Source organism: Piliocolobus tephrosceles, chromosome 2 (genome assembly GCF_002776525.5).
Source record: "Piliocolobus tephrosceles isolate RC106 chromosome 2, ASM277652v3, whole genome shotgun sequence".
NCBI lineage: Eukaryota > Metazoa > Chordata > Mammalia > Primates > Cercopithecidae > Piliocolobus > Piliocolobus tephrosceles.
In genome coordinates, this window is record NC_045435.1 from 188,740,894 (window position 1) to 188,765,085 (window position 24,192).

A 24,192-nucleotide genomic window follows, 5' to 3' on the forward strand; every position below is an offset into this window, starting at 1 on the left:
TAGATGATGTTTCTAAAATACAATGCACCTGGAGTAACTTTCATATATCCTTCAGCATTTGGGTGTTGGAACTTTCAAGAGGAGGTAATGAGACAATTTGAACACTTGTCGCCCCCTCAGTTCTTGGCATTCCCATTATACCCTGAGAGTGCCAAGGTCTTGGCATCTTCCAGACTTAGTTGTTTGAGCTGCAGGTGCTATGGACAGACAGCCCAACAGATGATCATTATGAGCTTGGCACCTACACACCAGCTTTTGGAGAGGAGAGAAGGTGCAGTCACTCCCTACTCTCACCATAGGCCTTGATGCAAAATGCAAAGCTGGCACAAAAAGCTCATCTAAGTGGGCCAGGTGCCTGGTAACATCCTTTTCACATTAGCCAGCTGTTTTTTCTTGGCTGGCATCACCAGGAAAGCTTGTCCTGATCCCATCAGACACATGGTGGTAAGCAGACATGGTGAAGCTCTGGCATAAGTAACTCACCTAGGTTAGCAGAGGAGCACAGGAATAGGTCAGGGTGCCCTTTCCCACGCTGCCTGCACAGTGAAAGCTGGATGTCTTCCAGAGGGGGCTGCCAGGCTTCTGGTTGACAATTCTAATCCCATAGTTTCCGAAAAGAGCACATATAACCATATAGACACTAAGGAGTATAGTTTAGGCTAGAGCTTAGGAAGAAGCTACACTAAACCCAACTAAGATTTACTGATTGGCACAAAGACATTGTGCCAGGGACTAAGTGTAGTTCAAAGAAGTGTGATCCATGTCTGGTTTTTCATGTATTCAAATCTGGCTGGAGAGATAGGACATAACGGTCAAGAGATAACTGATAATAATAAAAGGAATGACTTAATGAGGCAACATGTGCATTGGCAAATGAGGACAGTAGATGGTGGGTTTTAGAAGGTGGACATTTGCTGGTTTTTAAAAGGAATCAGACCTTCAGAGTGATCGGTTAGTTCAGAAATAGTGAACCAATTTGAAGGAGATAATACTATGTACTTAAGACCAGAAACCAAGTGTTTGGGGCAGAGGGAGGCCAAGGAGGAAGCTTAGCATCACTATATTGGTTTTGGTAACTGAGATGTTATTGGACTACTACTGCAGAGGTAAAAAATATGGGTTGTGAAGCTCTATAATTTACTGGCTGTTATAACCTTGAGCAAGTTATTTCACTCTCTAAATCTCAGTTTCTTCATCTGCAAAATGGGACAAAGTAATATTACTAAGTTCCTTCAAAGGGTTGTTATAAGGGTTAAATAAATGTATACCTAGTAATTAAGCACAAAACAGTATCTGACACAGAATAAATATCTGATAAATATTAGCTAATAGTGGTGGTTGTACCAGTGGTAGTAAAGTTTGTTGGGACCATACCTTAAAATGAAGTCTGTGAGCTGCAAGATCTTAATAGTATCCTCTTTCCACATGAGGCACCTGAGGCTGAAAGATTATACAACTAGCTAGTGGCAGGGCCTGTGAGTAGACTCAGGTGTTCTGACTTCCCGTCTCATGCCCTTCCCACCACACTGCGTCATAGCCTATACTTGAAAAGCCAGGAATGGGTAAGTGAGACCAATTAGGGGCAGAATGGGGGCAAATTTGACTTTGTTTTCATCTTAATTTGTTATTATCCTTTTGATTCTGGGTAAACTGTGATATTTTGTTCAGGGTTCTCTATGCAGTTGCCTGCCAGCTCCGATAACCAGCTGGAAGGCAGCAGCAGGATCTGGTATTTGACAGTGAAACTGCCTAGTACATCTCACAAGGGCCTGGCAGTCAGCCCACAGTTGGTCTGGGCAGACACTCCCGGGCCAGGTTTCGGGTCAGCATAAAGTGATTCATTTTTGTTGTGCATTTGAAGGAAGCAGGAGAATCACAGGGCTTTAATGAGCATATTTGATTGGAGCTTTTTCTCAGGAGAAGAGAATATGTTCTCTGGATGTCTGTCATATGAAGAGGGAAGACAAGAATCCTAATGACCTGAGCACAGCAGGGCTCTATTTGAAACACTGAAGACTTAGCTGTGGGGAAGCTCCAGGATGTCAGGAAGAGACACTTCCAGTAGAGAGGCTGCCTGAGAAAGAGGAACTCTCTCTACAGGAAACTGGGGAGGTATTTTTCACTGGAGTGAGGATGTATTGGCTTGGGTTTGAGGTTTTCCAAATAACCAAAAGCAATGCAAACTCCTATTTCTTATTAGTTGTATACTGTAGCTTTCTTGGCCTAGTTCAGTAGGCCTGGATAAAAAGAAATAGTAGATCTAACACGATTCAAATCCACAAATGTGCATTAGGTGTTTATTACACAGAAGGCAAGGAAAATGTTTGAAAATACTGTATAAAGATGAAGTTGACATGGTCCTTGCCTTCTGGAAACTCGCTATCTACTTGGGGAGATATGTAGTGAAATGTAATATATACCTTTTGGGGCTGCTGCTCTGTTCACAATGATTCCTTTTTCTTTAGGGACAGCCCCTGATGCTCAGATAAAGGAGGCCTCTAGTGGAGCTGTACTGTGTGGGTAACCTTCCAATTCTCACAATAGCAAATTGGACACTGGACATTAGCTGAGCTGATCTATTCTCTCTCTCATTTAAAACCAAAAACAAAAGAGACAGAGACTGGGTGTCATTGATAATGGCAGTACAGAGAAGATTCATGACTCCCAAACAGTTCTTTTCTTTAGAAAGTCCTTCACAATTTCACTTCTTTACCGCTAGAAGACATGTCGCAGTCTTTCCCAATAATTGTTCTTTGCATAAATTAGTTTGAGTTGGCTTTCTGTCACCCACATCCAAATAAGCCTGATTCATATAAATGATATGATTTTAAAAAGTGATCAGTTGAAAATCTGTGGAAATAGCCAGAGAGAGGGAGGTGAAGGAGAAAGAATAGCCAGTATCTCTAAATGCCTCTAACAAATATAATGGGAAGCTATATATCTAATTACCCTTACAGAACAGAGCTCAGAATGCTAAAGATGTCACATACTGATGAGTCTCTTGGTATTTACTAACAGTATGGTAGAGCAAAGGGAATTCTAACTTGGGAGTCAGAAGTAATTTTCTGGTGCTGGTTTTCATTTTTTTTTTTTAATTAATTAATTTTTTTTTTTTGAGACGGACTCTCACTCTGTCACCAGGCTGGAGCGCAGTGACATTATCTTAGTTTACTGCAACCTCTGCCTCCTGGATTCAAGCGATTCTCCTGCCTCAGCCTCCCAAGTAGCTGGGACTACAGGCATGTACCACCATGCCCAGCTAATTTTTGTATTTTTAATAGAGATGGGGTTTCACCATGTTGACCAGGATGGTCTCGATCTTTTGACCTCTTGATCCACCCACCTCCACCCCCCAAAGTGCTGGGATTACAGGTGTGAGCCACTATGCCCGGCCTTCTGGTGCTAGTTCTACTATTAAAAACCTGGGTGATTTTGGACATGTTGTTCCTTCTTAGTTTCAATATATGTAAAATATACAGATGAACTTAACAATCTTCGAGGCCTCTTCCAAGTCTATGATTATTGGCTGATATAAATAATAGATTGTGATATCCATCTACATAAGCAATAGCAAAAGTAGATCCAATAGTCCAAATGATGTAGAAAAGATAAAGGAAGGTGTGATGCTTAAAACTGAGTGTCAACTTGATTGAATTGAAGGATGCGAAATACTATTCCTGGGTGTGTCTGTGAGGGCGCTGCCAAAGGAGATGAACATTTGAGTCAGTGGACTGGGGGAGGCAGACCCACCCTCAATCTGGGTGGGAACCATCTAATCAGCTGCCAGCATGGCTAGGATAAAGGCAAGTAGAGGAACGTGGAAGGACTAGACTTGCTGAGTCTTCCTAGTCTTCATCTTTCTCCCATGCTGGGTCCTTCCTGCCCTTGAACATTGAACTCCAGTTTCTTCAGCTTTTAGACTGGTGGACTTACAGCAGTGGTTTGCCAGGGGCTCTCAGGTCTTCAGCCACAGACTGAAGGCTGCACTGTTGGCTTCCCTACTTTTGAGATTTTGGGATTTGGATGGGCTTCCTTGCTCCTCAGCTTGCAGACGGCCTGTTGCAGGACTTCACTTTGTGATTGTGTGAGTCAGTACTCCTTAATAAACTTCCTTTTATATATGCATCTCTCCTATTAGTCCTGTCCCTCTAGAGAATCCTGATTAATATAGAAGGGTAAAAATGGATTTATGCAAAGAGGATTTAACAGTCGATAGATTCATTTGCCATAGATATTTTCTAAATAAAGCTTAATTGGAGAATGTGAATGTCTATGAAAACATAGTTTGATGTTACACTTGTACGTCCTCATTAATGGAGAGTTTAGTTCATTTCAACTCAATAAATATTTATGTAGCCTACACCAAGTACTGTGTTATGCCCAAGAGATTGAGAGATGGACTAAGAAAGAGTTTCTGCCATCAGGCAGAGGTTTTCCATTGCTAACTCTTTCAACAAGTTATTTCATCCTTCTGCTTCCTGTGTACGTGCCTGATAATTTTTCAATTGAAGAGAGCGTTGCCAGAAATAATTATTGATGGTAATATTAACAATAGCTAAATGTTTTGAGTGCTTACTGTGAGTCACTGTACTAAGTATTTGACTTGCATTATCTCATTTAATAGGTAATACATGTAAGGTTGGAGCTATTACTATACATTTTATGAATAAGGAAATTAAGGCCTAAGGAATACTTTGCCCAAAATTACACTTTACTTTAGGCATGCCTGCCTTCAACATCCATGGTCTTAATATTCTATAGGGAATTGTTTCAGTATAATACCTGTGTTATAATTAATGTTTATCAAGTACTGTGTGTAAGGAGCTGGGCCAAAAGTTTATAAATCAAGGTAACCTGGGTAGGAAGACATTTTGGACTCACGATTCTTTGGAACTTTCTAACCATTGAAGCTGGCCGAAAATGGAAACGATAGACTCAAGAATCATGAGTTTCTTGCCACTTAGATATGTTCCTCTAAGCTGGATGATACTTAGAAAAGTTTTAAGACTATGTGAATCCTTGTACTGGAGAAAGACAGTTAACATAGGAAACTCCTTAGATCTCTTGCATCCCTGGCTCCTATGACAATGCTGAAGTTGGTTCTTTAAGTTGTGGCCTGGCGGGGGGAAAAATAACTCTTAGACCTATCAGAAAACCTGTCAAGGAGCATAGAGTATTGCCAGGGTTAGCCATGCAATCATAGGACTTTTATCTTGCACAGACTATAGATCAATAAAATTAATGCAATGAATTTGAGCCCAGCTTCTCATGGAGAGAAAGGGTGCAATTTCTCACGTGTGGACTGCACAATGGGTAGGCCTCCTGCAGCTCAAGTCAATGAATGATTTTTCTACTTTGCAATGCAAACACCAGTTCTTGTGATATGGCTTTCCCTGAGTGTCAGATAAAACCCAGTGCTTTGGTATATTTCCCCAGTCAAGGCAAAAAGCATAGCTTAAACCAGAAACGGTTCCTTGGCTAGTGAATTTTCACTATTGGATTGGTTGTTCTACCAGGAATAGTAAGTATTGCTCCCACTTAGTTCATTGTCAGCCTCTGGCTTTGTTACTGTATAGCACGTGAGCGTGCAACGAGTTATTTTCTCGTCTTAAAAAACATATGAGCAGGACTTCTGATATGAGCATTTCTTGGATTGTGTAATCTTAAATGGACTCAAGCTTTGAATGCATGAATGAGCATGGGATTATATGGGAACCGTGTGAATGATCAAATGAAATGTAACCAGGGCCAAAAACTTAATATTTATTATTTCTATTATATAAACTGTGATTTAGCACGTCAAAGGGATTACCAGGTCTAACCACTTTATGTATAAATGGGAAAAACTGAGGAACAAGTGGAGAAAGTGACTTACTTTTCCAAGGTCATGTGGATATCTCACTCCATGGAACTGGAGTGAGAGACCATGGAGTTCACATTCACCCCAGGGCTCTTGTCTCCACCCTCCTGCTCACTCATCCAGTTCCATTCCACTGCGGCAGAGTCTGAGCTGTGGACCTGGTCAGTGATGTGCCTATAGGAGCACTGATGATACAGGAAGTGGCAGATGTCTCAGCCCCAGCCTCAGAGCTGGACTAACTGTGTGGTTAATTGTGGATCATTTCTCTGAAACTTCTGAGGCTCCACTCTTCTTCTTCCTTCTCCCCCTCCCCCTCCTCCCCCTCTTCTTCTTCTTCTTCTTTTTCTTCTTCTTCTTTCTTCTTCTTCTTTCTTTCTCCTTCCTTCCCTCCTTCCTTCCTTCCTTCCTTCCTTCCTTCCTTCCTTCCTTCCTTCCTTCCTTCCTTCCTTTCTTTCTTTCTTTCTTTCTTTCTTTCTTTCTTTCTTTCTTTCTTTCTTTTTCTTCTTCTTCTTCTTCTTCTTCTTCTTCTTCTTCTTCTTCTTCTTCTTCTTCCTTCTTTCTTCTTTCTTCTTTCTTCTTCTTTCTTCTTCTTCTTCTTTCTTCTTTCTTCTTCAGATGGAGTCTTGCTCTTGTTGTCCAGCCTGGAGTGCAATGGCACAATCTTGGCTCACTTTAACCTCCACCTCCTGTGTTCAAGTGATTCTCCTGCATCAGCCTCCCAAGTAGCTAGGATTACAGGCACCCACCACCACACCCGGATAATTTTGTATTTTGAGTAGAGACAGGGTTTCTCCATGTTGGTCAGCACGCTGCTTCTTAAGCCAATGAATGTAGGATAAGTCAGGGCCTGAAGCAATGAATAGCTAATGAATAGCTGGCATGGCAAGAGTTCTTGTTGAAGGACTTTGGGGACACAGGTGAGGTGTGAGTGAGATCTTCAAGCATAGATTTTCATAATGTTTTCTTCTGAATGTGGAAGAGGTTTGCAGTGTATCTGGTGGAAGAAAGGATAAGGAGAAAGGACGAGACGCCAGACAGAAGGTGAAATACTGTTTTCTTAAAGTTCTCTAGGAGACAAAACACATAAACATATTCTTTCTTTGAAGTCAAGTGATGTGGTGTAGTTTCCTCAGTCTCTGTGAGGATCCAGTGTCCTGAGGCCATCTGGCAGCTTGAGAATGTAGCTTTGGGAGCTTGTGAGAAAGGGATTAGAAGCCTCAGTCAAGGATCAAGACAGCTACAGTGGCAGAGCCAGGTACCTCAAGGGGCTTTTTGGGCAGGAGACTGCATTGATAGGAATCTACAGGGTCACCTAAGACAGCTCTTTGTAGATGGTGATGGGGAGGAGAGGATTTCATAGGAGGGTGGGTTCCTGCATTATGCTAATGGCTTCTGAGAGCCTGAGGAATATAGGTTATCAAGGTTAAGAAATAATGAAAAACATGAGATAACACAGGATAAAAGTCACTGTTCCTCCCTCTTTCTACCTTTCTCAACTTCCCAAGGATGTTCCTTAGGAACTTCTTCTTTTCAAGGCTGCCCTTGATGTCCATTTATTTTTAAATATGTAATTAACTGGCTATGCAGAGGAAAAGTATTATTTTTCATCTGATATTATTTGCCATCAGCTCTAAACCCTTTGATTTATGATCTACTTGCTTTTAAACATTTTAAAATTGCATTTCCTTGCTATCTACAAATTGCATGCCTCTATAATAGATACTGCAAAGCACAAAGCCATGAATAAGATAAGGTTCCTGGGCTGCGGGAGCTAACAACACTAGAAATGGGAGAGAAGATGTATTCACAGCTGCCATAGACTGCTGTTGTGGTGAGTAGCTTGAGTGATACGAAAGAAGCACTTTAGAAATTCAGGCAGAAGGAAGCATATCTTGCAGGTGCCAGCAAGGCTGACTCGATGGAAAAGCTGATATTTTTCTTAGACTTAAACCCATCCAAGTGGGATAATTTGTTTTCATTGCAATAAAAATATTTAATTATGTTAAGTGCACGCAAGTCTTTAATAATAGCAGTATATGTATTTCTGTAACATTTGTTCAAGAAATGCAAAAATAAAATGCTGATTGTCTTCTGACTTGAATAATTCTTGGTAGACTGGCATCAAGCAGTATGCAACTACAAGGTCCCAAGTGATCAACCCCAAACTCAGTTTGACCAGAGGGCTGTTTCCCTGCCATTCCATGTATAGTTGTTGAGATTGGACAGGGTCCAATAAATAGCACCCTTCTTATTCACTTGAGTTCTGAACCAAAGGGAAAATAAGGCTTAAGAGTAAGGTAGGTTGGGAGCCAATATATTATTTTTACCAATGAAGTTGATGTTGGTAAATGTAGTTTCTAATTATAGGCTGGCAGGCTTACTAATACTGAATCCCAGAAGTAGCAGGACTTAACCATAGCACCGCTGCTCTGTGCCTGCCCTTGTAAGACTCAAGGGATCGAGAAGCAGAGCAGGTGCATGCTTTCTGCAGAAACATCAGAACTCAAAGTGAAAAAGAAAAGATGAAGGGCCAAGATTATGCAGATTTATTTCTTAGTCCCAACCAATCAGACACAGCCCTTTTCCCCAAAGGGAGGAGCAAGTAAAGAATGAAGAGGGGACAGGGTTGCTATGGCCATGAAGTCTTCTCACGGAAGGGCAGGGTAGAGAGAGCCTTTCTCACTCCCAGCCCCCCACAATAATTGCCCTGAGAAACTAGCCAGAATCAATGCAGCAGATACAATATTTATCTTATTTTCACTTCAAAGAACCTCTCACACACTAAATGAAAGGCAATGAAAAAAACCTCTAAAACAAAACAAAGAACCCCAAACCAAAGAGACACACTCTTTTGTTCTCTCTTCTGCTTCCTGGAGGACACTTCTTCATTTCCATGTTTATTAAATCGTGGTCACAGAAAATCCTGACTCAGTTTACTTTTCACTTCATTATGCTTTAAGACTGTCATTTAATGAGTGGTGTCACGCAGAGGCATAATCTCTCAGGATGTGGTGGTGAGGGAGATGGGTCTTTGAAGTCAGCTGTTTTTTAGGACATGTGTCTATCTATCCATCCATCATTTTACCCCACATTGTTAGGTCCTCTTGCTACCTGGGTTGCGAGGTTGTGTGTGTTAGTGTGTGTGCAGGCCTGTGTGAAAGAGAGAATGAGAGATCCCAGCTTCCCATCAGTCCTTCCTGTTCTTAGTGAGTTCCTGCTTATTCAAGAACTCTCTGGCCCATTCTAAATTCCCTGGATTCATCCCTTTGTACTCCCACAACTATAGAAAAATATACATTTATTCTTTGTATTGAGAATAGCTCCATACATCTTATCCTCACAATCCACACCTTGCAACCGGATATAGGTTTAATAAATAAGAATTCACACATGCAGCAAAGGATCCCGGTGTGCTGACCTCTCTAGGAGCCAGTATCCCAGCTCCTCAGGAAACCTGGGTTCATTCTCAACCAGCCACGCAATTTTGATAAAGTGTCCTTCAACCTCTGTGGCCCTTGCTTCCTTCTTCTGTAATAAGGGAGTAGAATTTCATTTTTTATTGTAGGCTAATGGGTAGGACTTACTGGTTTACATATTATGTAAAACATTACCATTATGCATTTTGTATTTTGCTTGTAAAAATTCAAACATCACTCAAGTAAAACGAAGAAAAAAGAGGAGGCCACTTTTTTATGCTTAACAAATATTTATTCAGTGAGTCTGTCTGCCCATCTACTCTCTATCACATTGCTTATTGATTTTCTTCATAGCTCTTAGAATCCAAAATTGTATCTTGTTTAATTATTTGTTTGCTCTCCCACCTACAGCTAAATTCTATCAAGACAGGGATTCTATCTTTTCCTCTGTCCCTCACATATAGTAGATGCTCAACAAATAGATGCTGACTGAGGGAAGGATGTCTTTCTAGTGGGTGTAATACCCATTGCAGGGAAGGCTCAGAGACAGAAGAGCGCTGGGTGAGGACCAGGGAGAATCAAAGGTAACTGAGTCCGGAGAGCTGGGAAGCAGATGACAGGAGGAAGACGGAAGTCCCCGTCGGGTCTCAGAGTTCTACAATGAGTTTGTCTACTGGGTCCTCCAAGCTCTCTAGTTTGGTTCCTCATCAAATCATGTTATATTGCCACCAGCAAGAAACTCATGCCTGAGGGACAGCTCCATACATCCTAGGATTTGAAACTTGGTCTAGGGTTTTCTTTTTTGCAAGTAGCTCTTAGCACATCTATTTTATATTTCACTTTCAAGAAGACCTCAAGAAGGGAGTCTCTTTAAATTCATAATGTATTTTTCTAGATTTGTTGTGATTCGATTTTATTTGGTCACTTGGAGTTGGAAGAAATAGAGTAGCTTTTCAAAAACCCATTATGGTACATTATCTCCTTTCTGTAAGTTAACAAATGTACAGATTTCTTTAACAGTTAAAAAAAGAAAGGCCATGGTGTCTCCAGAACCATTAAGGTACATGATAATCTCATTAAATTTCTTGGTACAATTAGCTTCTTCATTTTCCTTAAGGGGTATTCATATTCTCTCCAATTAAAGATATTTTTAGCTTTTCTGAAGTATTTAATTTTCTTTATAAAAGAAAAAGGCTCCATTTATTTTTGTTGCTTGAACAAATTCCATTTATCCCTTTCAATAATTTTAGGTGTATGTTTCTTACTTGGAAATATAAATGGCATTTAAAGATCAAGAATGATTTATTTACAGCGCTGGTATCTCATTGAGAAAGTGCTGAGTCCTCTGAATTCCGGCATCTGTCTATTGTCAAGAACATCAGTCATTGAGTGGGAAGAGCAGGGAATCTTTATTCAGGCCCCGAGCTCAGACTGCAGCCAGAGCCTGGCTGCCTATCCTTGGAGAACCTTCTAATCAACCCACTTCTCACTATGGATTGGAGTTTGCAAGAACTGCTGGAACAAACTTATTTTTGCTATTAAAATGGAAATCAAAAGAAAAATGTGATTTTTAAAAATAGATAATTTCTCAAGAGCATTTAGCTACAATAACAATACCTAAATTTGTTAGATATATTAATGAGGTTAATACAGAAATTCTCACCATAAAGGGCCATCTTATTATTGTTATAGGAACAAATTTTAGGCAAAAAATTTAAAATATCAGTCTGTAATCAATGTCTGTAAACATAGAAACTTTCTAAACTCTAAAATCTAAGCTGCATTTTTCGTCCTCATTCCAAAATTTTGTTCTTTGTTGCCAAGATATCACCATTAGACTAAAGAAACTCAAAGTGGTTATAATTGAGATGTTATTTGATTCTTATTTTAGCCTTAAGTTAGCATATTAATAAAACAGCATATGAGTTTCCTGCTGTGGAAATCGTAAGCTAAATTTTCAGAATGGACTTGTAGCCTAGTAACAACAGATTACTTATTGGAACGTCACTAACTGTTCTTCATGACTTAGGCCCTTTATTATTATTTATAAATAAATAATGTATTCTTTAAGCTGTAATTTTGGAGAAGAGATTAATATTGCAGGAGAAAAAAGAAAAAGCAAGAGAGTGGAAGAAAAAGAAAGAATACAGAGAAGAGAAGAGAAGTAAGGAGAGAATAAAGTAATGTTAAAAAAAGAAAAGGAAAACTGAGAAATGTTCTCCCTTTTCTAGGTCCTGAACTGCCTTTTGAGTCATATAGTAATAATGGAATTGCAGGACTTTTTTGGTAACAATCCATTTTATTTTATTTTATTTTAGTAGGTTTCTTTTTAAGAAAAACTTTATTTTGAAATAATTATAGATTTACACAAAGTTGCAAACATAGTACAGAGAGGTCTAGCGTGTCCTTCCGTCAGTTTTCTCCATTGGTGCCCTTCTATTTAACTATAAGACGATACTGAAACTAGGAAATTGACATTGGCACAGTGTCAGTGTGTAGCTGTATACCCCTTTTCACGTGTAGATTGATATATCTACTGCACTTAAGATAAAGAAGGAATCCATCACTACAATTATCCCCCTCCTTGTACTACTTCATACTCAAAACTCTCCCCTTTTCCTCTTTCTCTCATCCCTTTTCTTCTTCTTGAGACGGAGTCTCCCTTTATAGCCCAGGCTGGAGTGCAGTGGCGTGATCTCGGCTCACTGCCACCTCTGCCTCCCGGGTTCAAGCGATTCTCCTGCCTCAACCTCCCATGTAGCTGGGATTACAGGTGCCCACCACCACACTTACCTAATTTTTTGTATTTTTAGTAGAGAAGGGGTTTTGCCATGTTGGCTAGGCTTGTCTCGAATGCCTGACCTCAGGTGATCCACCCACCTTGGCCTCCCGAAGTGCTGAGATTACAGGTGAGTCACCGCACCCAGCCTCTTCCCCTCATCCTTAAATCCTAGAAACCTTTGATCTATTCTATCACTAGAATTCTGTTTTCCAAGAATGTTACATAAACGATTTCATACAATATATAGTTTTGAGATTGGCCTTTCCTACTTAGCATGATTTCCTTGAGATTTATCTTTCTTACTGTTTGTGTGTATTCCTACTTTGGTCCTTTTTATTGTTGAGTAGTATTTCAAGAATTGTGTTTAAATGAGCTGATGAATGCTAAAATGCTTTTTATGCAATAAAGTACTGTTTAAATAACCCTATTCTAACTCAGAAAATCAGTAATCCTATGTGACATAGTCAATTTGTTTCATATAGGCCTCTGTGCTTTGCACACGCTAAGTGCTCTCCTCTCCCGCATGCTTTGTCTAAGGAGTTGTTGCATGCTTGTCCTCCTCTGCGCTCTCACACTGCATCCTGCTCTTACCTTTATCAACTGTGTGTCCCCATGTTTGTTCTCCGGTGTTAGACTCAGTGCCTTTCGGGGTAGGGAGCATCTTCTTGCAATCCCTGACAATGGCCTGTTCTCAGTAAACGTTGGCTGCATTGATTTTGAGTTTAAGTTAATTAGGCTATGGGTTCTGACTTTGCTGGCACATGGAAGTCACCTGGGCAGACTTTAAAAAATTCGGATGCTGGGTCTCACCTGCAGAGATTTCAACTCGATCGATCTTAGGTGCAGCTAGGGTACTGGAATTTTAAAAGCTCTGCAGATGGTTCTAATGTTCAGTCAAGATCTGGAACCACTGCCTTGGTCAAGATAAAGAATAAAGCCACTGTATTAGATAGGATTTAATCATATAGGAAACACTGTATTTGGTTGTTTTTTACTTGCCCACAGTACTTTTTTGTTGTCGTTAAAAACAAGCATTTACTTGCATTGTGATGTTTAGATGTCTCCTATTGTTAACAGCAAGGTTTCATGTTTGAACCAGAATGCAATCTTGAGAATTTTGCTGTGGCTTTGATTCTACGGAATACATTCTGCAGGCAGGAAATGTGTGCGCTATACCCGCCATAAAATTTAAATCAATTCAAAACACGTTTCTGAGGCTTCTAAAAGTAGTCATTAACCAGTGGTTCTCAACCTTGGCTGCACATTAGAGTCAGCTGGGGAGTTTTAAACATTCCAACGCCCAGGCTGTACCCCACATCAATTAAATGACATTCTCTGGAGATAAGACCCAGACATCAGCACTTTGTAAAGCTCCCCAGGTGATGACAATGCATCGCCAAGACTGAAAAACCATTGTCCCGAATGAACACGGTTCCTACATGAATACATTCCTAATTCATCTTTATAAACATATTCCTTAACCCTAGATGAATCCATTCCTAATTCATCTTTATAAACATGATCATTAACACTTTTTGGATTACATAAATTAACGATGATATTAATTGGGTGAAAAATAGAAAGTGTCCCTTATTCTATCCTCATGCTTTAAAAAAACCTTACTTGTTATTAATGTGTACATGACATTGTGCTATTAAAATGCGTTCGTGTCCACTAGTTCATTTATTTCTTACAAATAAAACAAAAAAGCAAGATAAAAAGGAGCAATGATTATTAACTTTGTACCTTCCTTTTATAGATGAGAAAACCAAGCCATAGACAGATAAAGCGATGCAGGGCATAGGAGGAGGCATGAAGGGCTCCTAGAGCTTGAAATTTAAGGAGGCACTCACTCTCAGGGTTGTGCAAGTACAGGTTGGCACCTGAGTGGGGGGTTCTACCTTAAGTTGTGTGCCTTAGTTAACTCGTTCACTTTAGTCCCAGCCCCAAAAATGGCTTACCCCAAATCATATAGCTAGGCAGTGGGAGGATAAGTGCTAAGATCAGACTCTGGGGCAAATATACCTTTCTCTCCCTACCATGCCTTATAGATTAGGAAATACACACTTACATTAGAAAATGCAGAATTCCACCTGCTTTAACTTAGTATGGAGGCTTGAATAATACCCCCCACCAAAGAAGCCCACATTCGAATCCCCAAACCTGCGAACAGGTTATCTCATATGGAAAAAAGGACTTTATGAGCATGATCAAATTAGGGATCATGAAATGGTAGGATTATCCTGAATTATCTGATGGGACTGGTGTAAACATAAGGGTCTTTATAAGAGTGAGGCAGGAGAGTCAGAGTCAGAGAGGGAGATGTGGAGACAGAAGCCGAGGGGGACGTGACGCTATTCTTGAAAGGAGGTCATAAATCAGGGAATGTAGACCTTTAGAAGTTGGAAAATGCAACATCCTAAAGCCTTCTGAGGGAACATGACTCAGCTGAAACCTTGGCTTTAGTCTATAACACCTGTTTTGGACTCCTGACATTCCTGAACTATGAAATAATCTATGTTGTTTTAAGTCAATAAGTTTGGGTAATTTGTTATAGCTGCAATAGAAAACCACATACTTAGTTTAAAGCATTTGGTCAGTCTAATAAAACCATATTCAATGATAGTCACTAGTAAGACTCCTGGATGTAAAAAACTAATTTAATGATTGTCATTTACTACAGACATATAAGTAGGCACTTAATTTATGTATGACTAACAGGTAAGCTCATAGAAAACACCTGGATCCCTTCTCCCTTACTAAAGGTCTGTATTTATTTTGGCTATGTAACGAGGATTTGATTTGCTTCTCTCTTCCTCAAATCTGACTAATTGCTGCCCTCCTTAAGAAACTGGAGGAGCTGGTATTGCTCTTCTTGTGTCAAATAGCCTTTGATCATATGTGCTTTCCTGCAAAGCCATACAAATTATAAAAACTACAAAAGTGTCAGTTTGAAGCGGGGGAGATCTGAGTATTTCCTCTTAAAAAAAGAACTTGAGAGGTTAGCCATAATGTACACCCTGGAATAACTTCCATGCATGTGGGAAAAGGGTGGATTCTAAATTCAATGTGGCACAATACACCACTCACATGTAGCCAAAATTTTCTTTGATTATTTTCTAGAAAGAGTCCATGTTGGAGACTAATATACCACCTCTCAGTAGGTTTAATACAGTGAGTTTTTCTCCAGAGATGGAAATGATTGCTATTTCTTAGTGGATAGCCAAATAAAGTAGTTGGCTCATGTTTAGGTGCCATGTTTTATACAAAAAATCATCTAAAATACTTAAATCACGTTCAGTGTGGTAAGCTGTGTATACTGTGGGAGACACCTGGGAACTGAGCCAACAGAGGGAATAGATTCTCGTGTTCTGCTGGTGTGTACACTCACTGGGGAAAATGGTAGACAGAATCATCAACATTCCTTAGGATGTTACTGCTTTTTCTCTTGCTTGCTGTTCGTGTTTCCTGTTCTCTCTCTCTCTGATAAGCACATACAATCGAATTTGAAAAAAATTAAAAATTAAATGTGACATCATGCTACGCCTTCATAAAATTATTTTTTTCCCACTGCACCCTGCAAAGTCTCATTCACCAATCTAGCATTAGAGATATTGTTGGTGGCAGTAGAATTTAGAAAGGTGGAAGGCTAGGAAGATGATGAAATAGACTGAGTCTGTGAACCCCTGAGTTGGAACTAGTGTTGGTAGAGAACTGGAGACACAGACTCAATATGTGTAAGAACTTTCTTTCAGTTCAAATCTTTCAGAAGTAAAAATATATTTTTCTGAAGATGATGATATTCCCAATACCCCAGATATTCAAGCAGAGATTAGCCAACCACAATGTAAGGAATTGACTAAAGCACTGAATGAAAGATATGAGAGTTTTTAGATCCCTTTTAAATGAATATTTTTCATTATGATATTTATACTGTTCCATTTCTCCAGAATATTTGGTTCTCTCTTTTTAAGACTATAAACTGGCCATAAGTAAAAATACATGTTATTATATCTTATTCCCTAGGTAAGATTATTTGCTCACCATAGAAATTCCAAAATTAGGCCGGGCACAGTGGCTCACGCCTGTAATCCCAGCATGTTGGGAGGTCGAGCTGGGTGGATCACTTGAGGTCAGGAGTTTGAGACCAGCCTGGTCAACATGGGGAAACCCCTTCTCTACTAAAAATACAAAAAAATTAGCTGAGAACAGTGGTAGGCACCTGTAATCCCAGCTACTTGGGAGGCTGAGGCAGGAGAATCGCTTGAACCTAGAAGGCAGAGGTTGCAGTGAGCTGAGATTGCGCCATTGCACTCCAGCCTGGGAGAAAGAGCGAGATTCTGACTCAAAAAAAAGAAAACAATTCCAAAATACTACAGCAAGGTGCTTCTTCTTGTGCAAGATACAATGCCTGTTAAATGACGGTTTTTCTGTAGAATGGAATTTAATACCAGATATTTTACTGTGGGCACATCCCATGAAGTTGAGTGTGAATTTTACCAGTTTCTTTGTTGTGAGGTCTAAATTCTACTACTGAAGAAGGAAAGTAAGTGTGACAGGGAGGTGATTGGGGCTGTCCCTATTTCTTTCCCCTAAAGTAGGTGCCACAACATTTTCCAAACAGTGGGTTTTGTGTTTAAGAGACCGTGAAGGAGAAACCTCCTTCAGAGCCCTTGTGGGGCTGGCTGCAGTCCCCACCTGTCAGGGTCCTGCCATGTGTAAATCACACACCCAAATACATCCAGATAGAGCCTATCCATCACATGCTGGCTGTGATGTGGGCTGCACTGTCTATAAATCTGGTGAAAATAATGTATTTGTGCTGTGAGATGACATCCCATAATGAGATTGTGATATTCCATAGCATGCGATTTGCTATTTGTGACAAAGATGAATTTCACAGTGAGCACAGCTGCTGAGAAGCTGCTGGGGCTGGCGGACATGTGTAAGGTAAGGCCCCCTCTCAGGCCATCCTGTCATAACTCTTCTCTCATGGAAATAATTTCTCGGGACTGCCAAGAACGAGTTGCCAAATTGAATTTTCTCTAAAGGATAGCTGAGTATTTAGGCAGGGCGAAATCTCTGAAGGGAAAGAAGGGTATAGAAGACATTCATCAACATTCTTTTATTGCATTTATTGTTTGTAGTAGCAGAATCCAACAGTCTACAACTGACGCTGTCTAACAGACTCTTGTGCCCTCTGCACATGCAATCGATGCAAAGTAAAAACTGTCTTTATGTTCAAAATAAAATAAATAACCTAAGATGTTCAGATTCTTACTCTCAGAGTCATACATGGAGCCATTTTATACAGCTATCATTTTCAAGGGTCCTAAGTTGCACTGAGTCCGTGCTACACAGATTGGCGTCTCCAGACTAGCAGTATTGTTATCACCTGGGAGCTTATTAGAACTACAGACTCTTCGGTCCCTTGCCAGATTTACTAAATCAGAATCTGTATTTTAACAGAATCCCCAGGTGGTTCTCATGCACATATATTTTAGGAGCACTGTACTAAATGATGTTTAAGATGTTCTAGTGGCCAGGCGCGGTGGCTCAAGCCTGTAATCCCAGCACTTTGGGAGGCCGAGACGGGCGAATCACCAGGTCAGGAGATCGAGACCATCCTGGCTAACACCGTGAAACCCCGTGTCTACTAAAAAATACAAAAAACTAGCCGGGCGAGGTGGCGGGCGCCTGTAGTCCCAGCTACTCTGGAGGCTGAGGCAGGAGGAGAATGGCGTAAACCCGGCAGGCGGAGCTTGCAGTGAGCTGAGATCCGGCCACTGCACTCTAGCCTGGGCGACAGAGCGAGATTCCCGCTCAAAAAAAAAAAAAAAAAAAAAAAAAAAAAAGATGTTCTAGTATGCTCATGAGCATGGAAAATAATACTACTACTAATAAAACAGGAGTCATTCCAAATATTTATGTGGTTTTTTTTTTTGCATATTACAAAACATTTTCACAATTATTACCAAATTTGAGCTTTCCCATAACCTTGTAAGGTAGGTAGGTGCCGTTATCTTCTTTTTACAGTTGAAACAATTGAAGTTCATGGTGATTAATAGTTTTGCCCAAGATATATGCAGGTGAATAAGGAGCCTAAATTCAAACTCCGATCTGTTCTCCCTAAGTGCATATTTCTTTCTCATTATTGTTAGAGCATGTGCTGTGATTTTGTCTGCTTTTGTCCCCAGGAGTAACAAGATTCTACAAAGCCAGGCATACACTCTCAAGGTATAAAAACAAGAATAAGCATCTAAAATGATCAGCTAGACCTGTGGTTATCGTGTGTGGCTGAGTTTGTGCAGGACTTTTCTGATTCCAATGGGATCAAATATGACCCTCGGTCATGTTACATCTAGATTCTGAAAAGTCGGGCACCAGCTACTTCACGATATGGCTTGATTTAGGATTGATCACACAGGTCAACTTGGTGATACCCAGACCAAGTCAGACTATGAACTTAAAATTCTTTTAGGGACTCTACTGCTCCAGAAAGATTTCCCAGGCCAGCCACTGAAACACAGACCAATAGAGCAAACGCTCTGTATTATACACCTCCTCTGGCAAGAGATGCTCAAAAATGCTTTTGATGATGACAGCAGGACCTATTAGTCACTAAGTGTCACGTATAATGTAACCATTGCTCTAGGAGCTTTTATGCTTGGTCCTGCAATGCAGAGGGCCTTGTGACAAGTAAAGCCAGAAGTCAAGGATGCTAAGGAGACACAGGCTAAGAGTTCTCCAGCCTCCCTTGGAATCTAGTAATGCTGAGAAACCTGAGACTCTTTTTTGTGAGACAGAGTCTTGCTCTGTCGCCCAGGCTGGAGGGAAGTGACATGATCTTGGTTCACTGCAACCCACTGCCTCCCAGGTTCAAGTGATTCTCCTGCCTTAGCCTCGAGTAGCTGGGACTGCAGGTGTGCACCACTATGCCTGGCTAATTTTTATATTTTGAGTAGAGATGAGGTTTCACCATGTGGCCCAGGCTGGTCCCGAACTCCTGGATCACAAGAATTTAGTGATCCTCCTGCCTCGGCCTCCCAAAGTGCTGGGATCACAGGCGTGAGCCACTGTGCCCAGCTAGATACTTGAGACTCTTGAAGAAACTCATGGGCTTATAAATACAGGGGCAGTAGAATTGGGAAAGAATGTCTCAGGGCAGGGGTGCAAGGACAGGCTAAGTGTAGCAGACATGTCTTTTGTTGCTGTAGTGCATAAACAAATTTATAATACAAATATTTTAATAAGAGCTTGATATACAATTTTTAGCAAAGTAGTTTTGTGTCCATGTGTACATATTTGAGAGATTTTAAGCAGAGGAATAAACTCACTGAGCCTCTCATTTAATATTTTTAATTAACATCTTTGAAAATTAATCAATTTATTTGTAATGGGCTACACAGGTCCTTAAAGAGATTTTTAAATAAAAAGGTGTTGTCAATAACACAGAACTTTTGCCTGACCTGAGGAGTGGATGTTGCAGAATATACAAGAACAGTAACGGCAAAAATAAACTGATGCTAACTCAAATCTTAACCCCTAGTCTTATGGATCAGTGAATCTCCCATTTAGATTTTGGAAGATTCAGTTCCTACGTGCATAATTCACGTAAGGTACTTCCTTAATTGCATGCAATCTATATGTTTTTTTCTAAACAGAAAGCATTCCCTTGGGATATTGAAATAGTAATTCTTATGCTCTACTGACTCACCGTTTCTTTCCTGTAAGTCTGAGATGATAAAAATCAAATTCTGACTACATTTCTATCCCTTTCTTTCTTCATTCTCCAAAAGCCTAATCATGCAAAAACTCACAGGCACAACCTTTCTGGTTTATGGAATCCCATTTTGTAATGACGTTACTTATGCCCACATTCTTGTTAAAACATTAAACGCTGTGACTGACTTCAGTCTCATCTGCTGGGATGAGGCTGTTCTCATCTACTGGGAGAAAGTCTGTTCTTTCCTAAGCATGATTTTCTCTTTAGAAGCTGACTTGCCTTACGAATTTTCATCTATCATTTTCCCCATTTCCTTCACTTAGGAGAGGAAAAGCACAATCTATGGCAAACCAGAAAGAAAAAGAAAATGCTGTGTGTTAAAAGCTTTTTTATAACAATCTTCCTTCACCAGTCCCCTGTGCATTAGAGAAATGTCCCTGCTTGATGCGATGTATGTGCTTGCCTTGTGCAGACTTCAAGACATACTTGGTTCCTTACCATTTTATCGCATGGCAACTTGGGGAAACAGTATGGCAAAGACATTATTTAGATTAAAATAGTGATGTTTTTTTATGACAGAAAATGGAAAAATTTGGTGTTTTCATGTGGAAAATAATTATCCAAATTTCAGAGTAGATTAGTACGGGTAAGAAGGCCCTATGTGGGCACCCATGCTTCAGATTTTTCTCTGCTTTTGGATTTATAGTTAAGACATTACTATAAATTAGGTTCCAATATATGCTCAACTTTAGAGATGAGAAAATGGAAGTTCAGAGAGTTTGGGTTACTTGTCCAAAGTCACACAGCTAGCTACTAGCAAAGCTGGGATTCAAATCCAGAACGGATGATTTAAACCATTTATACTACAGCACTACTTACATGAAATGCTATAGTGCTTTTAAATTATAAAGCACAGGCAAAGCTGTTGTCTCCTTCAGGTTTATGCTGCCAATTTTTTCCTCCTGGCTTTTCCTCCATTCTGGAATGTATGCCTCTATCTAAACCTGTTGAAAACCTCCTTCTCATCTTGCAAAAGCCTGCTCTACAAAATTCCGCTTCTCCCATTCTTCCCTCATTTTCCTCATTGGTAGTAATACCTCTCAAAAAAGATACACTAATATATGTTTCTAAAAGAAATCCTAAGATTACCAAAAAGGCTGAATTCCTCCTACCTGTGCCCTATCCCAACCCCTTTCCTTGAAATAACCATGTTACTTTTTGCTAAGCATTTCCTTGAACACATATACATAGAAATACGGTTGACTCTCGAGCAACATGGGTTTAAATTGTTATAGTCCACTCACACACAGAAGGTTTTCAATAAACATATAGTACATTTTTTTGGAGACTTTTGACAATTTGAAAAAACTCACAGATGAATCTCTTAGCCTAGAAGTATTGAAACTTTAAGAAAAAGGCATGTTGGGAGTTCGAGACCAGCCTGACCAACATGGAGAAACCCCATCTTTACTAGAAATACAAAATTAGCCAGGCATGGTGGTGCATGCCTGTAATCTCAGCTACTTGGGAGGCTGAGGCAGGAGAATCGCTTGAACCCAGGAGGCAGAGGTTGCAGTGAGCTGAGATGGCACCATTGCACTCGAGCCTGGGCAACAAGAGCGAAACTCTGTCTCAAAATAAATAAATAAATGAATGAAGGTATGTTATGAATGCATAAAATATATGTAGGTATGAGTCTATTTTATCATGTACTACCATGACATAGGTATAAATCTATTATAAAAAGTTAAAATTTGTCAAAACTTATGCACATAAACATTTAGTTACCATGCATGGTACCATCCGCAGTCAAGAGAAGTATAAACAAAAGTAAAGATGCAGTATTAGATCATAACTGCGTAAAGTTAACTGTAGTACATACTGCCCTACTGTAACAATTTTGCAGACCCCTCGTGTTATGATGTAGTGAGGAGAATAGCAAACATCTACTTAAAACACCCAGTGACATGGGTCTCCACGTGAGTGGTTCCTCTCTCCAGCAAATTGCATGTCGCAGTAAGAAGTGATCTCTTGGGGTGGTTCTTCTGTATTTCCCATGCAATATAGTAGACTTTGAATAACACCAAGAAAGCCATATGAAGTACCACTAGAAATGCAGTAGTGCTCCCAGGAAGTGGAGAAAAGTCAAGACTTTAGAAGAAAAAGTCGAATTGCTTGGTAAGATTGAGATCTGCAGCTATAGTTGCCCACCATTTCGGACAGATGATTCCATTTGTAAACAGATATATGTATCTATAATACAGTACACTACTGTAAAACTATTTCCCTTTCCTTATAATTTTGTTAATAATATTTTCTTTTCTCTAGCTTACTTTATTGTAAGAATGAAGTATATAATTCATATAACATACAAGATATGTGTTAATCAACTGTTGATGTTATCAGTAAGGCTATCATTACCAGTAGGTTATTCGTCGTTATGTTTATAGGGAGTCACAAATTATACATGGCTTCTCAACTGTGCAGGGGACAGCACCCCTAACTCCTGCGTTATTCAAAAATCAACTCTACATGGTTTTGTTGTTTTTTTTTTAGAAAAATGAATAATTTCTTTTTATATTATTCTGTTATATTTTTTCCCCACTTAATAGAATGTCCAGAAAATCTTTACATCTCAGCATGCCTGAAGCTGCCTTGTTCTTATTTATTTATTTTTATTATTATACTTTAAGTTTTGGGGTACATGAGCAGAACGTGCAGATTTGTTACATAGGTATACAGGTGCCATGGTGTTTGCTGCACGCATCAACCCGTCACCTACATTAGGTATTTCTCCTAATGCTATCCCTCCCCAACCCCCGACAGGCCCTGGTGTGTGATGTTCCCCTCCCTGTGTCCATGTTTTCCCATTGTTCATCTCCCACTTATGAGTTAGAACATGCGGTGTTTAGTTTTCTGTTCTTGTGTTAGTTTGCTGAGACTTATGGTTTCCAGCTTCATCCATGTCCCTGCAAAATACATGAATCCATCCGTTTTTATGGCTGCATAGTATTCCATGGTGTATATGTACCACATTTTCTTTATCCAGTCTATCACTGATGGGCATTTGGGTTGGTTCCAAGTCTTTGTAATTACGAATAGTGCTGCAGTAAACACGCATGTACATGTGTCTTTATAGTAGAATGTTTTATAATCCTTTGTATACACCCAGTAATGGGATTGCCTCGTTCTTTTAATTGTTCACCTGGCACTGCTTATTTACAATGAGTCTTCCCTTCTTGGAATACAGCTTGTCTTTCCATTTTTTCAGGTCTTTGTTTATGCATTTTAGTAAGTCATATAGTTCTTGCATTTCTAGAAATTTCATAGTTTTGGTTGCTGTTGTGATTGTGATTTTTATTTTGTGTTTTCTAATTGGCTTTGCTAATGTGTAGGAAAGCTATTGATCTTGAATCTAGCCACATTGCGGAATTCCTAATCTTTATTCTTTTAAAAATTGATTCTTGTAGATTTTCTAGATAGGTGATCATATTAACTGAAAAAATATATCACCTTTTCCCCCATAACTAATAGATTTCTTTGTTCCTTTATTTTGTCTTGTTTTTGGATAAGATCCCTAGGATGATGTCAAATAAGAGTGGTGATTGTAAGGGGCACCTTTTACTCGTTTTGTATCTAACGGAGAATGTTTCTAATGTTATTACAACATTTACTTTAGGTTCTTGGTACATGGCCTCTTTCTAGTATGGGAATTTTCTGATGGCTTTTAATCAATCAGGAATAGCTGTTAAATTTTATCAAATTATTTTTTCTGTACTAATTTTGGTCCCTATTGAGATTACCTTACAGTTTAACTTATTTTTTTTTCCGGTTAATATAGTGAATTACCTGAATGAAGTTTTTGCTGATGCCATTTTGTACTCCTCTTACTGGCTTACCAGTTTTAATCTTTTAAAATGGTTCTTGTTTGCATGCCTGCCACCCTCCTCATCCCCACAAAAAACCCTGAAAGTTCCTTGAAAATCATGTAACTTTCATATTGTGGATTCTCAATTAATGGTGACTGATACATCTTTGTAAAAATTCACATTTATAATGTCAGCTGAGTAACACTGCAGCCATGCCGTTAGATGTTATTCTTCAGTTTTAAATATCATAAACTGGGCCGGGTGCGGTGGCTCAAGCCTGTAATCCCAGCACTTTGGGAGGCCGAGGCGGGCGGATCACGAGGTCAGGAGATCGAGACCATCCTGGCTAACACGGTGAAACCCCGTCTCTACTAAAAATACAAAAAACTAGCCGGGCGAGGTGGCGGGCGCCTGTAGTCCCAGCTACTGGGGAGGCTGAGGCAGGAGAATGGCGTAAACCCGGGAGGTGGAGCTTGCAGTGAGCTGAGATCTGGCCACTGCACTCCAGCCCGGGCGACAGAGCAAGACTCCGTCTCAAA